The sequence below is a fragment of the Sphaerodactylus townsendi genome, linkage group LG07 (genome assembly GCF_021028975.2).
Source record: "Sphaerodactylus townsendi isolate TG3544 linkage group LG07, MPM_Stown_v2.3, whole genome shotgun sequence".
Lineage (NCBI taxonomy): Eukaryota > Metazoa > Chordata > Lepidosauria > Squamata > Sphaerodactylidae > Sphaerodactylus > Sphaerodactylus townsendi.
Genome location: NC_059431.1, coordinates 51,500,868 through 51,526,042, shown reverse-complemented (window position 1 = coordinate 51,526,042; position 25,175 = coordinate 51,500,868).

Sequence of the window (25,175 nt, the reverse complement as noted above, 5' to 3'; positions counted from 1 at the left end):
AGAAACAAGGAGAAAGCAATGCTTGGGCAAAATGGTGAATCAGATCTGCTAGGGATGTTTTGTAGGAAGAAAATTGCTGTGAAAACAAAAAACAGTGGGAAAACTCCACTGTGAAGCAAACAGCTATGGGCTAAGCAGTGCATGCAAAAGTGGTCATTGTATTCTGCACCAACTGAAGTTTCCTTATTGATTTGAAGGAAAACTTGAGTTGGATTCCTAAACATTGTAAGTACAGCTATTCATATATTTCAAAACATGTGCTATTCTGATACAGAAATATTCAAAAGCACCAAATGATGCTATATTCTGAATAATTACAAATAATTCTGAATCCTTAGGTCTGGATATTTGGAATAATTGCTAATATTCAGTGTCCCATTGACTCCAATTGAATGCACACCAGTCTACTTAAAAATGAAAAAAAAAAGTCAATTCCTCAGACAGCTTGGCCAGACTTCTTGAGAAAGGAAACTGGAACATTCTCCCAGACACCCTGGTACCAAATACAATGAGAGTAGAGGGCTCAGTGTCTCTTCACTGGTATTAGCAAGGTCTTTCCAAGGGAAGGGAAAACAAGATTAGAACAAAGCCTGTGTGTAGTTAGGAAATCCTGAAGCATGTACTGGAAGATGCTTTCACACTGGTCCATTCCAACTGAAAGATGGGTGTAATTTCGAATATTCAGTGTCCCATTGACTCCAATAGAATGCATATATATATATATAGATATATATATATAGATATATATATAGATATATATATAGATATAGATAGATAGATAGATAGATAGATAGATAGATAGATAGATAGATAGATAGATAGATAGATAGATAGATAGATAGATAGATAGATAGATATAATTACAACAGAATGCATATATATAATGCATATTATATAATTCCCATGCAGTCCCTTGACCATTTGTCCTGCATGCTGAAATTTTTTGTGTCCCTTTCTACATTTGATTCCCTCTCTACCTCTTAATGCATTTTAGAAGTAAAATAGGCTAATGTGAAAAACCTATAGTAAAATCAGTCCCTTTTGGGGTATGCCAAGAATAACGATAAAGTGTGTTAGACAGATATTGATAGATTTAGATTTGATTTAGATTCAATTTAGGTAATAGATTTTGTGAATTTGTATGTGCGTGATCTTTTTTTACACATGGAAAAGGCTGTAGGAATGTTGCTGGACTTCCCTGAGATATCCTTTTAGTAAAAGATAATGCAACACACCAATTCCCAGTAAAGAGTATGCCATGGTTCAGTTTGCTGTCCCTTCTGTTCTTCCCACTGCTACTCCAAGACTATGCTCACTCATTCAATTGTCCTGTACCCAATGTTTTTGGTACAGGTTTCATTTACCTAACTGCCTATCAGTCTCCTGTTCTACTCTGCCTGTCAATGCTGCCTGGGTATTGGGCTACTTTGAAGAACCAGTTGTCCTTTGATACACTGTGCTGTACCCAATGATGTCCTGGTAGCATTTGCCCTATTGAGTATTCATGCCCAGATTGCAATCACTTGTTAATGCCTGGGACTGCTGCCTGGCAATAGTGGTTGTTGCTGTGTGCATTTGCATATCTTCTCAACTGTTTGAGATCTGAGGAAAGGTCAGAGGGATGAGGAAAACCTTGTTAAAAGTGTTTGCTTTTGTGTGTTCGTGTTTTGTTTGTTTTTAAGGGGAACATGGCTATTCCTATTGACTAAAATGGATGTTGTGAAATTCTGGATTTTCTAAATTCTGAATCTGAAAGGTATGAATTTTGAAATCTGAATCAGAATTTTAAACCTGTATTCTGAATCTGAGTTTTGGTGCTTGTGTAAATTCCTAGTCCTTTCCTCTTAAGATAGTTATTTTCATTGATTTATTCAGGAAACATAGGCCCCTTCTGCACGGGCAGAATATGGCACTCTGGGGACGGCAAAAACGCCATCCCCAGGGAGCCATTTGCACAGGGGGTGCAGCTGCTTCGCAGCCACGTCGCCCTTGCTCCGCCCGACCGGTGTGAAGCCGCCATTTCCCAACCTTGCTTGGCAAGCGAGGTTTATGGGAAATGGCAGCGGCTTCCAAGCGCCTTCCCTCCCCCCACAACCGGGTGACTTACCTGTCCTGTGGCCCTCCGGTGCATCGCCGAGGCCTGGGGACATGCCCCCTTTGCCCTGCGACTCTGGAGCGGTCGCGCAGGACAGGGAGGCATGTCCCCTGGCCTCGGCGACATGCCAGAGGGCCGCAGGACCGGTATGTTGTTCTGACATGCCATCGTCTCGGCCGATTCTGGGACCGTTCATGCGAACGGTCCCCTTCCGCCTCGGTGCGGAAGCAGCCATAGTCTGTTTCCTGTTTGTATGATGTTTCAACATCATTTCCAACCAAAAAAGGAAGTGACATCACCAGCTTGTGATAACAATGCAGGACTCCCACATATCTATATTATATTAAAACCATCAACAGTATACCTAGAGTATCAGGAAAAGTGATTAGCGTACTAAGATTGTCTTGTGCAAGGTGGAATGTCCCAATAATGCTCAGTTTAATAAATAAATCCCAGTTGAACTCATTCATTTTGCATCTCATCTTTATTTTGTAAATGAAGGGGCAAGGGTGATTGTGCTGCTTTTGTACCAGCACAACTGACAGTCTTTTATTTGAAAGCTTGCACATTGTTTTGCATTCATTGCAGCTGGTCCTAATACAAGGTGCTGCGTGGGTTGTGGGTTTTTTTAGGGGGGGGGGATTTCAATTTTGGATTACTGTAAACAACTTTTGTCTACTCCAGAAATATCTGAATTCAACAGAATTGAATAGAATGAGGTAGCAAGAGACTGAGTTGAATAGAATGAGGTAGCAAGAGACTGTGCCTATGGGGATTTACCCATAACTTGAGGTAATATTATCCATTTGGGCTGTATTTGACTATACACTTTGTGCGTCACCTTAAATCTATCTCCATAATTGTTCATACAATGACTGTCAAGCATTTCCTTTACCCTTGGCCTATACAAATCTGTGAACCTTATTTGGTGACAGTAAGATCCAAGAAAGACTTTATAATTCTAATAAATTGTTTCTTGCTCAGAAGAGCTAGGGTGAATCTGATACCAAAACTGTGAATGTAAATCTACCTGCCCACTAGTATCATGACCTGAAACAATGGTTTTTCTTTCTTTCTTTTCTTTTTGTATTAGATAACATCCAGCCTTAGGAAGAGTTCTGGAGAACAAAAATCTTGCACACTTTTTTCATTGTAGTCAGTTTAAATAAAAGGTATTATGTGGCTTACATTTGATTGGTTGGTTGGCTTTGATTTTGGACCTCTATATCTAAAACAACTTTTGTCACATTTGGAACAGACAAATCACAAATCTCCCCCTACACCACAACCAATGGGAGAAGTCAGGTTTGAGACTTGATCCTGGCACCAAGAAATGAACCAGTAAAATTTTGAATTGCTTATATGAGGTCAGAAGTGTATGCTTCTAGGTGAAAGCTCATGTAATCTGTATACATTTCTAAGTACCTGGATCAAGTCTCAGAGACTTCTGAAGATGGAGAAGTGAGCAACACACTTGGAAATGCCTAGCTGAGAATCCTGCTTCCAACACACAATTTTGGCAGATACTGAGTAGGGAAATGATCTGTTAAAATTTGTGAACCTCAGTGCAAGATCATTCGATCAAATCACGGGGGTGGAGAAAGATTGCACTCTAAATGAGATGGAACTGCAGGATCCTACTAGTAACAACTATAGTATAAGATGTGTTCAATTTAACTGGAATAATTTTCCCTTTTATCAACTAAAATAATTGAACAATGAATGAAACACAAAGTGCTCCCAACAAGCAGTGAAGTCCTGCTGAGAGATGTTAAGCTGCAAAGTAAGTCTGAATGTTAACAGGGCTAATTGAAAGTGACTGAGTATTATTGCTGTAATGTTCATTTCCATTCCTTGAGTAATCGTTTCTGTACCTGTACATCCCTCCCAGCCAGAGTGCAACATGTAGATACTGTGATTTCTTTTAAAATGGGATTTTCAAAACTCTAGGACTGCTTTACATGCAAATTAACAAAAAAAAGTAATCTTGCTGGCTGAGTATAGATTGAAAATACATTCATGCTTAACAAAAGACAGTTATTAGCTAGCTGAGTAGAAATGGAAATTGAATAGAAATTGAAATAGAAAGTGTTAGAGACATTGAAAAGACTGTGAAGTGATAAAGATGCTTTTATTCATTACTACATTCATTTTCTGAAACAACAACAACATAAGAAGGCGACGACACTGGATAATATCTTTAATAAGGGGCATGCTTACAATAGGTTATGAAACAGAGTTTTCATTAGGTACTCAAAAAAGCCTATAAGCAACTAATTAAAACAGCAGGATTAGAAAACAAAATGGTGACTGTTCTCCAAGTACAACTTTTCTAATAGAAGAAATGGTTTATTTGGAGAAATACATGTCCATTCAGGCATAGGATATAGGTTTTCACAAAAGCAACGATATACATTTGTCAGATTATCTTCATAAGTCACCATATTTATACCTTACAAGATGCAGCACTGAAGTAGTGTCTCCAAGATCTTATTAGACAATCAGATCTTCTAGTTCACAGGTGTCAAACTCGCGGCCCTCCAGATGTTATGGACTACAGCTCCCATCATCCCCTGCCAGCATGATGCTGGCAGGGGATGATGGGAATTGTAGTCCATAACATCTGGAGGGCCGCGAGTTTGACACCTATGTTCTAGTTGTTAGTTACAGCCAATCTGAACTGTAGTAATAGTTGAAAAATTAAGAAGGTATGATCAAAGAAGTTTAATTTCCCATGAGTGATTCTACCATTTATCATTACACATATCTTTCACAGATTTTGAAGAGGTTAACCCTCCCCCCAAAAAAATTAACCAGTTGCAACCTCTGATTCACCAAGGTAGATGAACAAATCAAAAGATGTGCTTCCTCCCCCTGAAATTTGAGATAATTATCTCTTAGATCAAAGTCAGGAAGGTATTGTGTGAAATGACTTCCACATGCAATAGGTAATAAGTTACTTCATGATATCAAGCTGAATATTTGTAAAAAGATGTATGGTAGTTTATTTACAAGGGTCAAGGTGTCTGTAGAAGAATTGATATTCAACAAGCCAAAATAAACATCTTAATGTTGTCCATCAAAATACCAGTGCAAAGGGAACACTGTGAAAAAAGTTCTGGGTTCTGCATTGTAAAATTTTGCAGGAAGATACATGTCAAAAGCTAAACATCAGTTTCTTGTACCTCTGTTGCTGGCTCTGAATGAAAAGTGCTGCTACTTGAGGAAAAGTATTTTCATGTGCAATATGAATCACTTTGGGTAATTATCCACATTTATCTTTGAGAACTCTAGTGATGCTTTGGTATGCATTCTGTCATTTTAAGGGAAACATAACATTGCCAAAGGACATGTCACTGCAAGAGCCAACAGCACAGAATGAGGTTACTACAGTAACAGTAAGCACAAAAACAGTAAGCAAAAAAAATCTGGACATGACAGTTTTAAAGTTTCATTAAGCATTTATTAGAATTATGACAACTGCCCCCAACCTATCTGCAGATGGCATCCTATTCAGAAAATTCATGAATTCCATCAGAGAAAAATCTCCAGCATATTGATAGTATTCAGAATGACCATAGAAATGCAATGGCAACTGGAAGAGGCACATCCTACTCTACCTTGGAAAAAAATCGCATTATTTCCAACCAACCTGGAAAAATTAAGTCTACATTTCATACTTGTTTCTTATTTTGAATGTCCCCCCCCCAATTCAATTACATTTTACTGACTTCTCAAACTGTTTTTAGTGAAAGAAGGTGGAAGAATAGGATTTAGTACATCAAGCATATTGTTTCCTAAAGAGGTCAGAGAACACAGTGGTAAACATGACAAAAAGGTTCTAAATGTAGACTCTGGAAAGAATTATAGTTATCTTTACCTTGGAAAGTCAGTATTTGTTTTAGAATCATGAATTTTTACCCATCATTTTCCAAAATGAAATCAGTTCCACATAAGCCAACAAAAAGCACTTTCCCTACCTTTTAGTTGAAAAGTGGAACTGCCAACAGATTCTGGTATACACCAGATTTTGTGCTATTCTAGAAAAAAATCTGGTTTATTTTGGATCAGACTCCATACTATTTTTTATCTTTGTGTGAAGGGCTCAAATTAAGGCAGGTTTCCTTAGAGACATGAGGCATATACATCACTGATAAACTTCAAGGCCAGTTGTTCTCACACCCTATTGTGGTTCCTACTGACAAACTCCAATACCAGTGGTCCCTCACACCCTATCCCAGCCTATCTTTAATTGGTTTCCAATGCAATCAAAAGAACACAGGAATCAAGTCTTCCACATCCTAGTTGGACAGTCTAATCACAATGCCACTAAAGGCTTTCCACTCAACACTATGCCCTACTGTAAAAATACTTTTTTTTCTTAAACAAGAGTTGTGTTGCTTGAATTGGAGGAAAGGCAACACAGCATAGCTCAGTCTCATCAGATATCACAAGTTAAGCAGTGTCAGTACATGGATGGGAGAGCACCAAGGAAGACTCTGTCGATGAATGTAATGTCAAACCACCTGTTTGCCTTTAAAGCCCCTTTCTGGGGTCACTATAAGTCTGTTGTGACTAGATCGCACTTACATATTGGTTGAAAACATTAAAAATGCCCATCCATTTACTTTCAGTATGAAAAACACTCCTATTAAACTCTTTCACAGCATTATTCCTGGATGACATTTATAGACAATATCACTGTTCAGTTTGTTATTAAAAATTCAGAAAATAGTTTGATAACCCAAGCTAGACTGTATAAAACATTTATTTGATACTAGCTGTACCCGGCCACGCGTTGCTGTGGCTCAGTCTGGTGAAGTGGAAAGGAAAGGAAAGAGAAAGTGGACGCTTGTTAAATTTTTAGTGTCACAATGCATGTTGGTATACAGTATCTTGTGTTGTTCCATTGTTTTGTTGTGAAGTAGCTGTTGCAGTTGGCAAACAGTGGAAGTTCTGATGGTGGTAGAAATCACACAGTGTGCATGCAGTGCATCATTGGCATCACCGATGGAATTAATTGGAAGGAGTTCATGGTGACTATCTGGATAGGGGAGCAGGGAGGCGAGTATATGGTAAATTTGTCCTGTCACTGTGAAAGTTTGGAGGAATTGAGTTGTGTCAATTTCCTTGGGGGAATGAGTGCATTTGGAAGCATGAGTTGTATTTCCTGGTGTTACCTAGGAATGGATTTGATTTGGCGGTGGTTTAAAGGCTTGTGGTGGTGTGGTTGTGCCTGTTGAGGCATTGTCATTGTTGTAGTGCCACAACACATTCCTTTCGGTGTTCCAGTGAATTTCAGAGCCGTGTAATAAGGACACACTTCAGTCATAGAGCGAGTGATAACATGCTGGCTGTTTGCCATGTGGTAGTTTGTGTAGGTATGTGTGATGTGTGGAATGAATGGGGTTTAGCAGGTGAATGTCAGAGGAGGGCATAGGAGCCTTCTGAGGGAGGCCAGTGTGGTTGTACTTCCCATAGCAGAAGGAGGCAAAGGCGGGTTTGTGGGAGGGCATGAGTGTGTATAGGGGTGTGTTGTGGGTTGTAGGGTGTTGTAGCAGTGAGCTGAGGATGTGGAAGAGGCCGTCATGGGAACATGGGTGTTGGTTGGTACAGTTAGAGAAGTGTAGGTGAAGTGTGTGGTAAGTGGTTGGTGTTGTGTTAGAAGCTGTGCATGGCCCCTTAGAGCAGTGGTGGGTAACCCATGGTGCAGGCGTTAGGGGTGGCGTTTGGAGTGTAGGCTGGCGTGCAAGGCTGGTGTGCGCACAGGCCTGTGGCTGGGAGTAAGAGTGGTGGATGGGAAGGGGGGGTTGTGTCTGAGGAAATCCTCATTGGCTTGCGTGTCATACAGTGTAAGTGCTGCACAGGTGGTTCACCAGATGTACCCCTGAGGAAGGCACACCTGCGTTCTAAACAGAAACCTCAGTAATCAGGTGGAGTTGGCATGGTGGAATGTAACGATAAAATAGTGGGTTTTGTCTTGCAATTTGGGCAGTCGGTCTTGAGAAGGCTGGCCAACAGTGCTGTAGAGCAAGGAAGAGGAGTATATGCAGCTTAGGTATGTGAATTTGGAGAGAAGGGATGGTAGATTTGGGGTAGAGTTGAAATCCTCATAGCATAAATGTCAGTAAGCAGGATGAATTGCCAAATTGGTCCGTTGCGAAAAATAAGTGGGATTTGTCTTGCAATTTGGGCAGCTGGTGTAGAGAAGGCTGGCCAACAGTGTTTGAGAGCCACAAAGAGGAGTATGAACATATGAGGTAGACGCAATGGGAGAGAGCAGGTGGTGGAGTAGTTGCAGAGTTAGTTGTTTGCAGTGGGAGAGCAGAGATGGTTGAGTTGGTGGAGAGTTGTGTGTGAGGGACAGACTGTTTGTTGTTGGTAGTTATAAGTGAGTAAGTAAAGGCAGATAGCTGTGGAGAATATGGGTGAGGAATTGTGTATGTGATGGTTGACTGTGGCTCATTCCGCACATGCAGAATAATGCACTTTCAAACTGCTTTCAGAGCTCTTTGAAGCTGAGCGGAATGGCAAAATCCACTTGCAAACAGTTGTGAAAGTGGTTTGAAAACGCATTATTTTGCGTGTGCGGAAGGGGCCTGTGAGAGGGGGCAGAGTGAAGTGGGTGTGGAGGAGATGGGTGCAGGAAATGATGTAGTGAAGGCAGAGAGATATGGAGAATATGTGTGAGGCAGTGATGTTTGAATGTGAGGGAGGGCAGACTGAAGTGTGAGAGGAAAAGGTGGATGAGTGTGGGACAGGGCAGAGTGAAATGTGTGAGGATGGGGGGGAATGTGTGTGAGAGTATTTGTTGTGTGTGGGAGTAATGGATGAGATTGAGATTGAAGGTAACGTGCAAGAAAGAAGTGAAGGCAGACAGTTGTGCTGCGGGAGCTGAAGGGGCGCAAGGTGGCTGAGAGAGGGAAAGTTGGTCGCTGGGGGCAGGAGCAGAGTCCTTGTGAGAGTGTGAGTCGGTGTGGGTTTGGAGGATGCAGGAAAATGAGTGTGGGGGAGGGGGGAGGGAGAAGTGTGTGACTGGTGGAATGTGATGGAGGGCAGAGTGAAGTGTGTGAGGAGGTGGAAATGTGTGCATGTTTGTCTTGTGTGGTAGTAATGGGTGAGACAGCAATTGAAGGTTAAGTGCAGGAAATAATTTAGTGAAGGCAGAGAGATATGGAGAATATGTGTGAGGCAGTGATGTTTGAATGTGAGGGAGGGCAGACTGAAGTGTGAGAGGAAAAGGTGGATGAGTGTGGGACAGGGCAGAGTGAAATGTGTGAGGATGGGGGGGGACGTGTGTGAGAGTATTTGTTGTGTGTGAGAGTAATGGATGAGATTGAGATTGAAGGTAACGTGCAAGAAAGAAGTGAAGGCAGACAGCTGTGGAGCTGTGGAGAATTGTGTATGTGTGGGAGGGCAGAGTGAACTGTGTATGGAGGAGGTGGACACAGAAAAGTGGAGAATACCTGTGTGAAAAGGGGAGAACCCCCCCTCACGTGTGAAATGGAAACGTGTGGTGGTGGGGCAGTATGGGTTGCTTTGGCGGCGTGAAGGAGCCGTGAATGGCGAGCTGCAGCCCTCAGAGGCACCGCGCTGTGGGAGCTGAAGTGAGGAAATGAGGCAGCGAGGTGGCTGAGAGAGGGAAAGTTGGTTGCTGGGGACGGGAGCGGAGTCCTTGAAGAATGTGAGTCTGCGCGGGTTTGGAAGACGCGGGAAAAAGAGTGTGGGGGAGGGGGATTGCCTGAGTTAAGGAGGAGCGGCTGCGTTAAAATGAGGCTTGTGTGGCCGTTTTCGCTGGGGGGAATGCGAAGCTGGAGGAGGGGAGGGGGATTGCCTGAGTTAAGGAGGAGCGGCTGCGTTAAAATGAGGCTTGTAGGATTGCCTGGAGTTAAGGAGGCTGCTGCGTTAAATGGAGGCTTGTGGCGGCTGTTTGCGCTGGGGGGAATGCGAAGCTGGAGGAGGGGAGGGGGATTGCCTGAGTTAAGGAGGAGCGGCTGCGTTAAAATGAGGCTTGTGTGGCTGTTTGCGCTGGGGGGAATGCGAAGCTGGAGGAGGGGAGGGGGATTGCCTGAGTTAAGGAGGAGCGGCTGCGTTAAAATGAGGCTTGTGTGGCCGTTTGCGCTGGGGGGAATGTGCATCTGGAGGAGGGGTGTGGACGGGCTGGCTGGCTGGTAGCAGAGACCGGTGCTTGGGCGGCAGCGAGGGTGGTTTTTGCGCGTTTGGGCCGCGCACGCAGCGGGATATGTGCAGATGGAGGGCGTTGTAAGGGCTGGTTGATTTCAGCGACGGGTGATTGTGCGGCAGCGAGGGTTGCATGTAGAACGCTGCAGCGGCAGCTGGGTAGAGCGTTGGGAGAGGCTGCAGAAGAAGTGTTGCTGGGACTGTAGAGGAGGTTTTCCTGGCACAGGAGGAGTGTCAGAGTTTCCGAAGATGCTTTGAACACACTCGCTTGGCTGAGGAGTGTGTATGGGAAGTTTCAGAGGAATTGGCCCAGTAGTTATTGAGGTACCCTGTCATCAACACATACACGGTTAGCTTTTTATATATATAGATAGTATAGCTTAACATACATCACAAATGAGGGTTTTTTTTTAAAAAAAGCTGTGTACATATATATGCTGTAGTTTGTGTTACTTGCACATGCAGCACTTTGAAGCACAGTGTCAGCAACCTGAAATGTGCAGATATTTCAGTGCAAAGGATTCAATTCTGAAGGTCAAAACTGACTAAGATAAGGCCATCCACCCTAACAATAGGAAGTTTCCAACTTGGACTGCTGCATAATTGAGTGCTTTGTGGTGCATGGATGGATGTGGAGAAGAACTAACCTATGTCTCTCCCTATTGCTGGCCTTCTGATGAAGCATGGGGCAAACCTCTTTGACTATATTTAGATGGCAGCCACTCCACAGGAGCAAGACAGAGGACAGATGCTCATGTAGGTGAAGAGAGAAACAAGATCCCAGTCCATAACTGCACACACATCATGGCAGCAGAGAGAAATCTAACAGGAAATAAATATGTCCTAATGCAACAGGCAGTATTTCCCAAGGGACATACTCAGCCCACCCCATTTCCATCTCATATCCCTTTCTTCCTAATGAACAAAAGTAGGGCAACTAGCATTTATGTGTCTCATGCTAAGCAGCATCACCATTCTCTTTGACATCAACCTAATCAAACTTCAGGTTCCATGGGATAAAGAGAAAATCCCTTGCGCATGTGGGACTGATATATAGGTGGGTTAGTGGGTGAGTTACCTGCTGTGATGGAATCTCCTTAAGAGGTTTGGGGTGTATCAAACCAATGGGTTGCATGCCCAGATGTGGGCTTTTAGGGCTTGCGCCGCGGCAGCAACATGAGTCTTCAGGAAGTGGCAACCGCACATCTGGAATCTCTCATAGCTGCTCCAACATGTGACATTTTTTCCCAGCAGCCGGGGTGGAGGAAAATTTAGGATGCTGGAGGACAGCACTTGGGCTGCCCAGCACACAGATCAGACCCCCATTCTGTGCCTTACACTTCTGTTTACCTTGAACCAATATGTTAATAAAAGGCTATGGCCAACAATATTTTTACCACTTAAATGAGGCTGTTGTGTTATTAATATAGGATTTAATAGGTGGGAGGGTTTTTTGTTACTTCCTTCAGGCAGCAAAGGGAATTTCTGGCAAGACACCCATGAGCCTCTCTTCTACAGAGGCGTAGCTGGGCCAGAGTGCGCCTGGTGCGCACTCTGGCTTTTTCGCCCCCCCCCCCGTGGCGGCGCCCCTCCACTGCCACTGCCACTCCCACTGCCACTCCCACTGCCACTCCCACTCCCACTTACTTTAGAAAACTGGGAGGGTCTCCAGGAAAATTAGTTCCCACCAGAACAAGAAGGCCTGTTCTGCAGCCTGCTCGGTTTCCTAAAGTAAGTGGGGGGGTGCTGCAGGGGGGCTGCTGTGCGAGGGAATCATGCTGCCCCTCCGCAGCGCCTCCCCGCGACGCCCCCCCACACTTTAGAAAACTGAACAGGCTGCAGAACAGGCCTTCCTGTTCTGGTGGGAACTACATTTCCTAGGAGACCCTGGAAAATGTAATTCCTACCAGAACGGGAAGGCCTGTTCTCCAGCCTGCTCGTTTTTCTAAAGTAAGTGTGGGGGGGGGGCGCTGTGGGGGCGGCACCACAGGGGGGATGGGGAAAGGGGGAGGGGCTGAGGGGATTTTGCACCCCCCACATGACCCAAATTCATGCGCCCAGTGCGTCACAGCCCCCTTTCCCCTTGGAGCTTTACCGCTGCTCTCCTAGGATGGTATACCATACTGTTGCTTGATATGATCATGCCATCTGACTGGATGTCCACATTGTCACAGGCTTTTACAAGCAAAGTCAGCCATGAAGCAATATTCTTTTTAATGTGCATATTCATTTGAGATCATCTAAAGAAAGGAAACTTCTTGGCACATGCATATATACATTGGATGCTCATAGAAAAAGACTGTGCAGTATGTACATGATTACTTGTAAGTATAGTTGATACAAGATGGAAAAGAAAGCTGAGCTGAGTGATGATGCATTGCCTCAAAATTTATTACTTGTTTTTTTTTTAAAATGTTCAGGATAGGTAGAGCAGAACATGAAGCACAGACATCTGCAGGAAAAGATGGGAAATCCATTCACTCCTACTTCCTGGTACTACTGGAATGCACTCACTTAAAGAGAACTCAGTTTTCACACACAATTAAAATGTTATTAAAATATTTCTATTCCACTGAAGCCACCACCCCTTGGCAATTTCACTAGTAGTATTCAGTAAAAATCATGCATGTATGTTGTCTGTTTGCAGAGTAACAAGAACTCTCCCTGAGTTATGACTGCTAAACAAAATATGCAATGAACAGTTCCACTTGCCAAAACCTAATTGATTTAACAAAATACAGAACAAAACAAAAAGGAGATAAGTACACATAATCGAACTTAGCTGTTTTTAAAGTGGTGCAGATATGTATGCCAGTGTGTGAAAAGAAATTGTCTTGGACTTTGATGATATAAGCAAAGATTGTACCTGCACTGTTGTCCACTGGAGAATATGAATTTCATTCATGCAGACCTTACATTCCCTCTAGGTAATTGTCATTCAAATGGTAATGGTATGATCCTTTATATGCAGCCTCACTTTCTAAAACATAATGGAGGCTTCATGCATTCTCATTGTGTTTCCTGATGCAGTTTCCTACAAAGGTGAATTGTTAACTGCATTATTTGAAATGACAAAAAATTGGAACTTGAATTATTGGATAACCAGCTGTTAGTTACAAAAACTGGAAGGGGAAATTAGCTTTAAGGGGGTTTCATAAAGGAATGATGCAAAATTTTGCAGCCTGTGTATACCAGGGTGGATCTCAATAGGAATACCCAAAATAAAATGACTAAGGAGAGAGAAATTGTAAAAACAAATAACTTTATTGTTTATTAAATAAAAAAAGAAAATGTAAATAATCTGAGAACTGATTCCCTAAGCCCTTTCTCACACACACAGCTAGAGGGCACATCTTATTAGAGAGGAAAAAAGGAAATTGGAGAATTTTAGGAAATGGATATACAATCTTAAATTTGGGGTTAGAGGTCTGGCAGACATTAGGAATGGGCATTCAGTAAACCCAAACCTTGTTGGTGTTTTTTGTTTTGTTTTTTGTCAACTGAAAAAAACAGCAATAAAAGAGATCTAAAAAAATTGATTCCCTAAAATGCCCTTTTTTTGCCCACCCCTAGCAGATATACAAGACACAGAGCAAGGAGCTGGTAGAGTAAGGGCAGCAGAGGTTCTCAAAAGACAACCAGAGTTCTGACCAGCAGAAAACTGAACCAGAGATCTGAGGAACTATTTGCTGGGGTTTGAGATCCTTCTTTAATGGACAGAAGGTCCTGGGTCCTAGTGGAGGTTTGGTCATCCTGATTAGGCCAAAATTAGAAGTTTGAATCTTACTGGCAGGTTTAATATTAACTGCTGTCAAACTTCAGCTGAAAAAATTGGGGGAGGGAGGAGAAGGAGAAGAAGGAATTAAGAATTACACCCCACTTGTCTCGATCATAAGAAATTTCAAAATGGGTTTTAAACTGCTTCCCTTCTTCTCCCCACATCACACACCTAGTGAGGTAGGTGGGACTGAGAGAGTTCTGAGAGAACTGTGACTAGCCCAAGGTCACCCAGCAGGCTTCTTCTGTAGGGGAAACTAACTTGGTTCACCAGATTAGAGTCCACTGCTCATATGGAGAAGAGGGGAATCAAATCCAGTTCTCTTGAATTCACTGTTCTTAACCCCTACACCTCCTTCATAAGGCTACTGTGAGTCAAATCTACATGACCACAAAGATCCCAGGTGGCAAAAACAACTAATTATGTTAATAATTTTAGCAATAAATTTTAGTTAACCTCATTTCTATAATCAAAGAAGTGAGTTTAGACATCTCAGCCAATTCCAATATCTCCACAAACCATTCTTCTATTTTGGGAATAGATGAAGTTTTCCAGTTTTGCATATATAATATTCTTGCTACTGATGTCATATACAAAAACAAAAGCCCAAATCTTTTTTTAGAACTGTCCATCAGACCTAAAAAGAAAACCTCTGGTTTCATTTGTGTAATAGTCTTTAAAGTATTTTGGATTATTGAATGAATTTGTATTCAGTTTTTAAAAGAATTATTACAAGTTTGCCATAAATAATATTATACTCAAAGGTACTGGCCCATTTCCTAATACAATATTTCACTCATTCTTCCTCTATTTCAAATTTCAACAGAAATTTATACATTTGGGCAATAATGTAATGGTATTCATACACAGTTCTACTTCAGATTCAGTCTTAGAATACTCAAAACCATAAGACTTTCTATCTGCTTTGAATATTTCTAATAATTGTACTTTTAAAACCCAATTACAGGTATGTTCCTCAGCTACTAAATCTTCTCTTGATTTCACTTTACAGTCTCCTTCTTAGCTCAGTGGTCAGGTCTTGAATATTTGTGTGGGTGGGTGGGTGGGTGGGGACACATCGAGGAATCAATCCCAGTTTCTGGCTTTCTCCCCTTCTGTTTCTTTGGGCGGGGGGAGTAGTATGTGAGTTGGCAAATGGCTTGTATTGTGTGCCCAGCACTTCTACTGCCAGTTAGGCCCCTGCCAGGGGACAGGTAGGTATCCTACCACTAAACTGGAACCCTTAAATTTTGAGCTATGGAGGACACTAGGACCATGTGCCTCTGCTGAGATTGTACTATCAGTGAGTATTTCCTCATGGGAGGAGGGGTATGGGGCAGGGGGGTGGGTGGCATTGAGGGGGCATGGCTGCATCAGGAGGTAGTGAACGACTGCACCTGTATGTGCCACTCAAAGGAATAGCACGGGGCAACAGTGCCTGATTGGTGTGTGTTACAACGATTGCTATGAACTCCAGCATGCTCATTATGCATTTTAAAGGAAGCAGATCCTCTCCTCCACTCTCCCAAAATATGTCCACAGGGATCCAAACAGCATTGCCACTGTTAAATGAGCAGCTAACTGGTACCCCTGTGGAATCTGGATTGGGCTGCTCAATTAAGAGCAAAACCTTCTCCTTGACCCAGGTGACTATAGCTTGAGAATCAAGAATAGTCCACCCTGGATTCTGTTTTTCTCCTTGACACCTGTAGTGCATAATGGAATGTTTGAAAATAGCTTTAAAAGATATAAACATATGCTTTAGGGAATGTCTGGAATGCATTATTGAAAGTTCTCCCGATAAATAGCTTCATGTTCTCCTGATAAATAGTTGCATAGAAAAAGCAGCCCCTCATTGATGGTAAAGCACGCCCCAGGCTTCAGCCTGGCGGCGCCATTGCAGCGGGGGAGGAAGGAGTGAAAAGCCTCCCCTGCTTGCCGGCCGAGGCACTCATGTGGCTGGGTACCGGCATGTTACTGGGGCCGGGCAGCCTATAAGAGGCCAGTAGCAGTGAACTTGTTGCCTCATCCACTACATCATCAGCCTCCTTTGGCCTTACAAAAGGTCAGCATGTCCACAGTTGATGGGGAGTTGTTTATGCGGTTGGTGGGGTATAAAAAAAACTTATCAGCAGTGTCAGGGAATGCAATTAACATTGTCCCTGACCCCACCAGGGGTGCCTGGCCCGGTGGCTCACATGACTGCATTCTCAGTCCACTGTTCATCCATAGTGAGGGGTTAGCAGGGTCCAGATATCAATTCACAGCTGTCCTGCAGCTTTGGGGCCTTCCTTCAGAACAGTTTGGTTTCCACTTCTTCCGGATCGGAGCGGCAACCCCGGCCTCTCAAGAGGGCCAATCTGCAGTGCGAGACTCAGACTAGAGGTCGCTGGAAGTCTTTGCCCTACTGTGTGAATGTCTGGCCTCACCTTTTGTTCTGTATGTCTGGCCTCACCTTTTGTTGTATCTCTGTTCTCTTTATAGTTCTGGGGGCAAGTCATTACCGAGTTTGGCTGGTGGGCCACAGCTGGGCTGCAGCATTGTGTGCTGGGCTGGTTGTTACGCAGCGAAGTCCATGAGGTGGCGGTCCTTACTCCCCTGGTTTTGGCTTCCCTGATGCAGGTGCTAAAAGTGGGAAAAATGGCATTCCTGCCTGCATGGAGTGGCCTTGCAGATCCTCATGGAGACTGACCTGAGCTTGCTGCGTTGTAAGATGCTAAAGATCAAGCTGTCTGGTCGTGCTTACTAGAACGGAGGACTTGGAGGGATGCAGTTGCTCCCGCCAGGAAAACAAAGCCAGAGTTAAGGCTTGTTTGACCGCAGCCCGGGTTGTACAGGATATAGAAGGGGATGCTATTCCCCATAGTGATATATCCTATGCACTTGAAGCACTGTCTTTGCCCGATAGAGTACACTTATCAGATTGGTCAGGACATCTGGCTACATGATGTCTGATATGCTCTGTTGCAGTAGCTTCATGGCATGCACTGAGCTGCTCTGTTGCAGTGGCTTCACGGCATGCACTGAGCTACATGACATCTGATATGCTCTGTTGCAGTGGCTTCACGGCACACACTGAGCCATGTGACTCTGGGCTGCTGAAGCTGGGGCGGGAGCTGTTGCTTAACAGCTCGGTGGAGGTTTGGGCATAAGAGCACATCCTATTTGGGAAGGCAGTAGCTTGCATGCCGGACATTCCCATGGGGGCCTCCATATAAGGTCCACGGTGGCGATAGAGCTCGTGAGGGCAAGCTTTGGGGCCGTGCCGAGAGCTTGCTGCCTGGAAGGAAGGGGTGTCACAAAATGGGTTTGAGTTCATGTGGCACCTAGTAACTTCCTGTTCCATTCCCTTGGGGGATGTTTTGGACAGCGGTGCTGTCCGAAGGGCCTAAGGGGTCAGCTGGGGCTGCCCTATAACCAGGTTCAGCAGCTTACTGCCTGGGGGTCAGGATGTGCTCCATTATGCTCACCCAGCTTCAAGGTTATAGTTATATGTTAAATAAATTGGGCTGCCTACAGCCAATTTCTTTTCCAATGAAAAGATGTGTTCTTGTCATCATTGGAATGAGTCTCCACACATCCACATGCAAAGCGCGCCCCAGGCTTCAGCCTGGTGGCGCCATTGCAGTGGGGGGAGGAAGGAGTGAAAAGCCTCCCCTGCCTGCCAGCCGGCCGAGTTGGTCACGTGGCCAGGTACCGGCACATGACTGGGGCCGGGCAGCCTATAAGAGGCTACGTTGGCAGGGCCTATTCTCTTTCGAGGCCGGTAGCAGCAAAGGCCCTCCCTTCCCTCCCATTTTGAATGGTTATTGGGGTTTTATTGTTATGCTTTGTTGCAGTTCACTGAGCAGTTTGGGCATACGAGCACATCCTATTTGGGAAGGCAGTAGTTTGCATGCCGGACCTTCCCACGGGGGCCTCCATATGAGGTCTGCGGTGGCGATATAGCTCGTGAGGGCAAGCCTTGGGGCTGCGCCAAAAGCTTGCTGCCCGGCAGGAAGGGGTGTCACAAAATTGGTTTGAGTCCATGTGGCACCTAGTAACTTCCTGTTCTGTTCCCTTGGGGGATGTGCTGGACAGCGGTGCTGTCCGAAGGGCCTAAGGGGTCAGCTGGGGCTGCCCTATAACCAGGTTCAGCGGCTTGCTGCCTGGGGTTCAGGATGTGCTCTGTTATGCTCGCCCAGCTTCAAGGTTATAGTTATATGTTAAATAAATTGGGCTGCCTGCAGCCGATTTCTTTTCCAACGAAAAAATGTGTTCTTGTCATTATTGGAATGAGTCTCCACACATCCGCATGCAATAACAGAATTTACATGTTCCTTTACTTTTATTTAAAAAAGCTAAAGGACTACCATTCTTTGTTTGATTGCAGTAAATTGTGCTATTTTCTTAACTGAACTGTCTGTTCAGCTTGACACTTAACTATTATCAGAGGCTTTCTATACAAGAATTGCAACATGCTCCTACAATAAGGATTTCATCAATTGCATCAACTACAATTTAAAAAGTTTAAAATATCATTGCTACATAATGACTGTGTTTTCTTGATGTGAGTACACTTTACCAAGGGTTGGGGTGGTCATTTTCATAGTTGACAGTGTTTTTATCCCTAAAATATGTGCATGGCAGACAGAAATTCTACAGAAGCAACTTTTCTGAGCCTCATCAACTGAATATTGGTCTGTCATTTGGCTGTCAAGATCACAGGAACTTCACTACAAGAAAAGATTATTTACCATTGGGGTCCCCAGTGAAATGACTGTGGGCACTGTGGTGCCCACCAACACTTTTTCTGGTGTCTGCAACGTATTTTAGAAAGTGGGTGCGATTAAATGGGGTTTTTTTTGCCTAACTGGGCTTTTGACTGGCCTTTAAAAATCTGACTGGTGGCACAGAGTTTTAAAAACATTGCTATGTTAGGAGCTGCCACATCAAGAAAAGGAGTATAAGTACTTTCATGAGTATAAACGGGACTCAAATGACTATTCTAAGGGTTATGTTTGTCAATGGATGTAGAACAAATTCTACTTCAGCAATAAGCCTTCTACAGAGAAACCACACAAAGTTACATGGCTAGATCAATCACATCCTGATTACAGTTTCTCTGAACCTGGTACTTCTGCATCACATTTAAGTTCTTCAGGTGATTAATTTGAAAGACGTATTGGTCCTGATAGGGCAGCAAAAATATGTCTAGAGATTTCCCTTCCCATCAGGTTTTTTCCCCACATCGGGGGAGACGCAGAACCTAGTGGTCAACCTGTACTCCAAACAATTCAACATTGAGGAATTATGTATTCTAAATTTAGGTAAGAGCTTTGTGCCTAAACCAGCTTACAGTGCCTTTAGAACGAGAGTAGACTTACTTAAACTTACTCGTCTCATCAAACCGAGAACTTTTCTTTTACAAACCATCTGGTTCTGTCCCTAGCACTTATCCAGTGGGTTTTAAGCCTAGAACTGAATTTACCCCTTTGATGGACATACTGGCTTCAAATGCATTTAATGAGGTGGTCAACAAAGAAATTAGTAAATTGGAGTGGTCATTTCGCCATCATTCTCTATGTAATTTGTCTTTAATAAGTAAAAATTTTCTCAGATCTCTATCTAGGGATGAAACTATAACCATTAAACCAGCAGACAAGGGTGGGGCTTTAGTTATTATGAACACATGTGACTGTAAAAAGGAAGTATTTAGGTAATTTGAGGATTCTATTTTTTTATAGGAAACTTGATTGTAACCCCACTGATATGGTTCAACTCAATTTACATTTGGTTGCAGATGAAGGCAATGTTTTGGAGTTTATAAATAACAACATATACAAATTCTTGATTAAAAAAGAATCCTAGAATGCCCATTCTATACTGCCTCCCTAAAATCCACAAACCTACTGGATGCACCCCCCCCCAGTAGACCCACTGTGTCTGCAATAGGTTCTTTGCTTGAACCCACTGCTCAGTTTGTTAACCACTTCCTTCAGCCTTTTGTTAATAATACACCTACATATATTAAGGACACTAGTCACTTCATTAAGCTGATGGAAGATCTCCAAGTCCCTACAGGAGCTGTTCTGGTAACTATGAATGTGACTTCACTTTACACCAATTTTTCCTCAATAAAAGGAATGATTTGTTTCTTCCTACTTTTTTTTCTACTTGACCTGCTGGATTTGGTTTTGGAAAACCATTTTTTTCATTTTGACAAATCATATTACATAAAAGCAAGGGGTGTGGCTATGGGTCCCCCCCCCTCCCAGGGTCCTTCTGTTGCCTGTTTATTTATGTCTTGTTTTGAACAGGATCATATCCTATTGGTTCAGATTAATCCTTTTTTAAAGGAAATTGTACATTTCAAAAGGTATATAGACTAAAGGTATATAATTCTTCTGCAGTTGACCCTTTTGTGATTGGTTCAATTCCCTCCATCCATCTATAAAATTCACTGCTACTATGAGTGATAAAGCATTACCTTTTTTGGGCTTGGTTGTTTCCAGTTCTAGTTCCCACAAATTACAGTTGTCCCTGTTCAGGAAGGAGACTGATAAAAATTCATATCTTCATTATACTTCTTTCCATCACTGGCATCTAAAGAATAATCTCCCTTTGGGTTCATTTTTTAAGAGCCAAATGGAATTCATTACAAAAATTATAAAAGGGCATTCAAAAATATTGAGGTTAGATTATTAAATAGGCGCTACCTATTTTTAAAAGGCATCTTATTTGTGCTGTGTGGAATAGACCAATGCTGTTGCCCACATATGGAACCAAAGAATCCCACCTTGCGTCCATGTATTCTCAAGTACATGTTGTATGTTTGATTGCATGTAAAGTCATGTTTTCTCTTCCTTGCCACCACTCCAAGGCAGCCTTTCCCATAATCCAGGCTTTGGGTAACTCTGGTAAGGCTGCCTTTAAGCAAAAAAATTCCAACTACTTAAGCTACCCTTGTGTATGCATGTCCACTACAGCGTGGTGTAGTGGTTAAGAGCAGGTGGATTCTAATATGGAGAACCGGGTTTGATTCCCCACTTCTCCACCACCTGGGTGGCAGAGGCTTATCTAATGAACCAGATGTGTTTCCACACTCCTACATTCTTCTTCTTCTTCTTCTTCTTCTTCTTCTTCTTCTTCTTCTTCTTCTTCTTCTTCTTCTTCTTCTTCTTCTTCTTCTTCTTCTTCTTCTTCTTCTTCTTCTTCTTCTTCTTCTTCTTCTTCTTCTTCTTCTTCTTCTTCTTCTTCTGTAAGAGCAGTCTATAGTGTTTGGGTAGGATGTGAGTCACAGTCTGCTTTCTTAAACAGGAAAGAAACTTTATTACTAATGATTAAATTACACCACATGGAAATAGCAACCGTAGCTGGGAGGTACAGATCTAAGGAAAATGAATATAAAACATGAGTCTCACAAAGTTACAATACAAGACAGTTAGCTTAGATCAGGGGTAGGGAACCTTTAACACTCAAAGAGCCATTTGGACCCGTTTTCCACGAGAAAAGAAAACTCTTGGAGCCGCAAATAATTTTTGACATTTAAAATAAAGATAACACTATATATATAGGGGTTTTTTTACCTTTTACTCCGCTCATTCTGAGAAGCGTATGGATGCGCCCGCCCTGCTGCCTGCAGGGCAGGCAAGGATGAAGCCGGCGGCTTGGCCTTGCCGGCCGCCAGGAAAGCACCCGCCCCGCTCCAACGGGGCGGGCGAGAGGGGAAGCCCGCAGCGCAGCCCAGCCAACTGTGGGCAGTTGGTGCACCCGCCCTGCTGCCTGCAGGGTGGGCAAGGATGGGGCTAGCGGCTCGGTCGTGGAGCCGCAGTGCAAGGGCAGAAGAGCCGCATGCGGCTCTCGAGCCGCAGGTTCCCTACCCCTGGCTTAGATGAAGCAAACATATCCCAGCCCCCTACTGTCCTTTTTGCAGAAGAGGGTGGCTCCCAGAAGTCACAGCATCCAGGTGAAGTTTAGAACCCAAAACAAAAGAAGATTCTACCTTTTAAAACTTAAATGAAAACCTCTCCACCAGTCTAGAGTTAGGAATCCTACCTCTTGTGGGAGATATTCTAAGCTTTGCCAGTCAGGTCCTTTGGCACAATAGCCCATGTGTCTCCTTCCCCATCAGGGGATTATGATGCCCATTCATTTACCATTTGGAGAGCAGGCCAAATAGCTTTTTTCTTCTGAATCTCAGTTCCTGTTTTTCCTGACTCTCCCTGTCTCATGGAAATAAACAGTTTCCATGGTTTCAGAGTTTCCAATCATTACAAAGCCAACCAATCAGAAGATAATTACCTGATTTAGGCCCAATGCAACAAAAGGGAGACTTGCAGTTACAGATATAGTAGAAAGATTTTGTGGCTTGTTTTTAAAGGAAGACATAACTATGCCAGCTACATTCCAGATATAGGTGTAACTTATTTGTTGTGGTGTACATTTTCTATCAAACAACACCTAAGGTTTGATTTCAAATCAAGAATTGAATGAGCTTTCTTTTATTTATCTTAGGAGACCATATGCAGAAAACAAATGATGTAGAAAGGACTATATATTACAAGTCAGGCAATCCATCCTGATATACAGCAATATATCCCTGCAGGCAGACAAATATAACTATATATAATGTAAACCTGCAGGCAAGGTTGTATTTTTTGAAGTATTTTGTATAGTGCTTGGTGAATTTAGGTACCATATCACATGCACATCTTTTAACAATAGTGTTTGAAAAAAGGTTTCTTTTTTGTTATTTTGATTTTTTTTTAAAAAAAGCTTGTAGATGGACATGGGATGAAGAGAGTTGGCACAAGTTTAGAACATAAAATATGGACAACATTATTCAATACAAGGAATCTGTTATGTGCAAAATTAATCGATATAACAACTAGGACTGTTCAGTCAGATACAGTGTCTGATATTTGGAATGTCTGGCAATTGTGCCCAATACAAAATCTGATATTTCCTGTCTTTGATCGGATTGGCAATATGTTATATAATGAAAGACTTTCCCAATGTTTGATATTTTTCTCCTGATAAAAGTAGTAACTTTCTGGAATTGAGCTGCAAAACTTTTCACTGTTCACAGCTGGTCTGTGACACAATGTTTCTTTAAAGTTTAAAGGGCTGGTACTCCATTGAACAATCAGGGGCACTCTAAATAATGATGAATAGACCAGGAACCCTCAACCTTTTTGAGCCTATGAGCACTTTTGGAATTCTAACATAGGGTGGTAGCTAAAAAATGGCTGCTGGAGGAATTGAAGCCAACCACAAAATGTCAGGAACTGATGTTACACCATAATGAGCAAAAGAGGAAGGTATAAACAAAAGATAATATGTACCAGCCAAACTAAAACAACTGCTGCAAAAACAGATACCTCCCAAAGGAGTGAAATGATTTTACTTGTAAGCAGAGGCATAATGAAGAAAACTGGAACCCTGGGCAAAACCTGAGTTTGATGCCCCCCATGGGTGGCAGAAGGAGGTGGAGCTCCCCCATCCTCCTCCTCTGGTGGCTTGTGGCTTCCCCCCTCCCTGCTGGCTGAACTTATGTGCCCTCTTACCAGCGAAAGGGCATGAGATGCGGGGGGAGGGTGGGCAGTGGCGAGCAGCGGCAGCATCCAAGGGAGAGCGGTGCCGTCAGTGGGAGGTGCACGGCCAGGTGTGCGTGCACCCCTGACTGCTAGTCCTGCCACCCCACAAAGATCCATTTGAGGATGCAGCAGGGCTGACAAGAGGCAGAGTACAGGCAGCAAGGCTTGGCAGTTGGGCTTGGCTTGGCCCGATCCATGGATCAGGCCGAGCTGAGCTGGTTCGGAGGCGATTGGAAAGTCAAGGGCCCGAGCCCGCCCCCGCCCCCTCTGAACTCTGCGCGATCCAAACTTGCGGTAACATCCGAGATTCTCAGATGTGTTTTTATTTTTTGGTGTTTTTTGCATTTCAGCCTGCAGGGGGCGTATTTTTAGAGATATTGGCACCAAAATTTCAGGGTATCATTGCTCCAGCACATGAAGCCTGCTGGGTTCCACAAAAAACAGCATTTTTAAAGCTAGTGACGCCAAAATTTCAGGGTAACTTCAGGAGACTGTCCTGATGACACCCCCCAAGTTTGGTGAAGTTCGGTTCAGGGGGGCCAAAGTTAATGGACTCCCAAAAGGGGTGCCCCAATAGAAGATAGAGATTGCGCCTTTGAGGGTCCATAACTTTAGCCCCCCTGAACCAAACTTCACCAAACTTTGGGGGGTGTCATCAAGACAGTCTCTTGAAGATACCCTGAAAGTTCTGTGATTGTTCCTTCAGAAATGTGCACCCCACAGGCTGCACCAGAAATTCCTGTTGACATCAATGGAAAAAAATCAATGCAGAGTAAGATTCTTGGGCAAATTTCTGGGGGTGTCTGTCAGGGGTGCAATTGTTAAGCTAGTGACACAAATTTCAGGGTATCATCAGGATACTGTCCTGAGGACACCCCCCAAGTTTGGTGAAGCTTGGTTCAGGGGGGACAAAGTTAAGAACCCTCAAAATTGCAGCCCCATCTGCTTAGCTCCTATTGGAAACAATGGGGGATAGGGGCAACCTGTTTGATTTATGGGGTCCAAAGTTATGGACCCCATAAATCAAACTGCACCAAACTTGGGAGGCATCATCAGGACAGTCTCTTATGATACCCTGACAGTTTGGTGGCAATATCTCTAAAATGTGCCCCCTGAAGGCCTAAATGTGAAAAAACACCAAAAATAAACACGCAGGAGCATGCCCTGCAAAATTCCTGAGCCCTGGGCAGCTGCCCACATTGCCCAATGGACATTATGCCACTGCTTGTAAGCAACAATAACAAAATATGTACCAATGTATTAATTGAATATACAAAACAAGCAATAAAGCAAGGCTAGTCAGAATCTAGATAAGTGCTGACCTTATTAAGAAACTTCAAGGTTGCTCTGAAAAGGAATAGAAAAAGATGATCTTTTTGCTTTTTGTATTTCAGTTAAACTATTATTATCAAGAGGTTTTAAGATAAGAGTATTACTTCATATGCGTAATTGCATTGTATGTAATTATTAAAAGTTATTTTTAATTAATACAATCTTTTTTTAAAAGAAAGAAAATTGGTAAACAATGCAGGAATATGTGCTT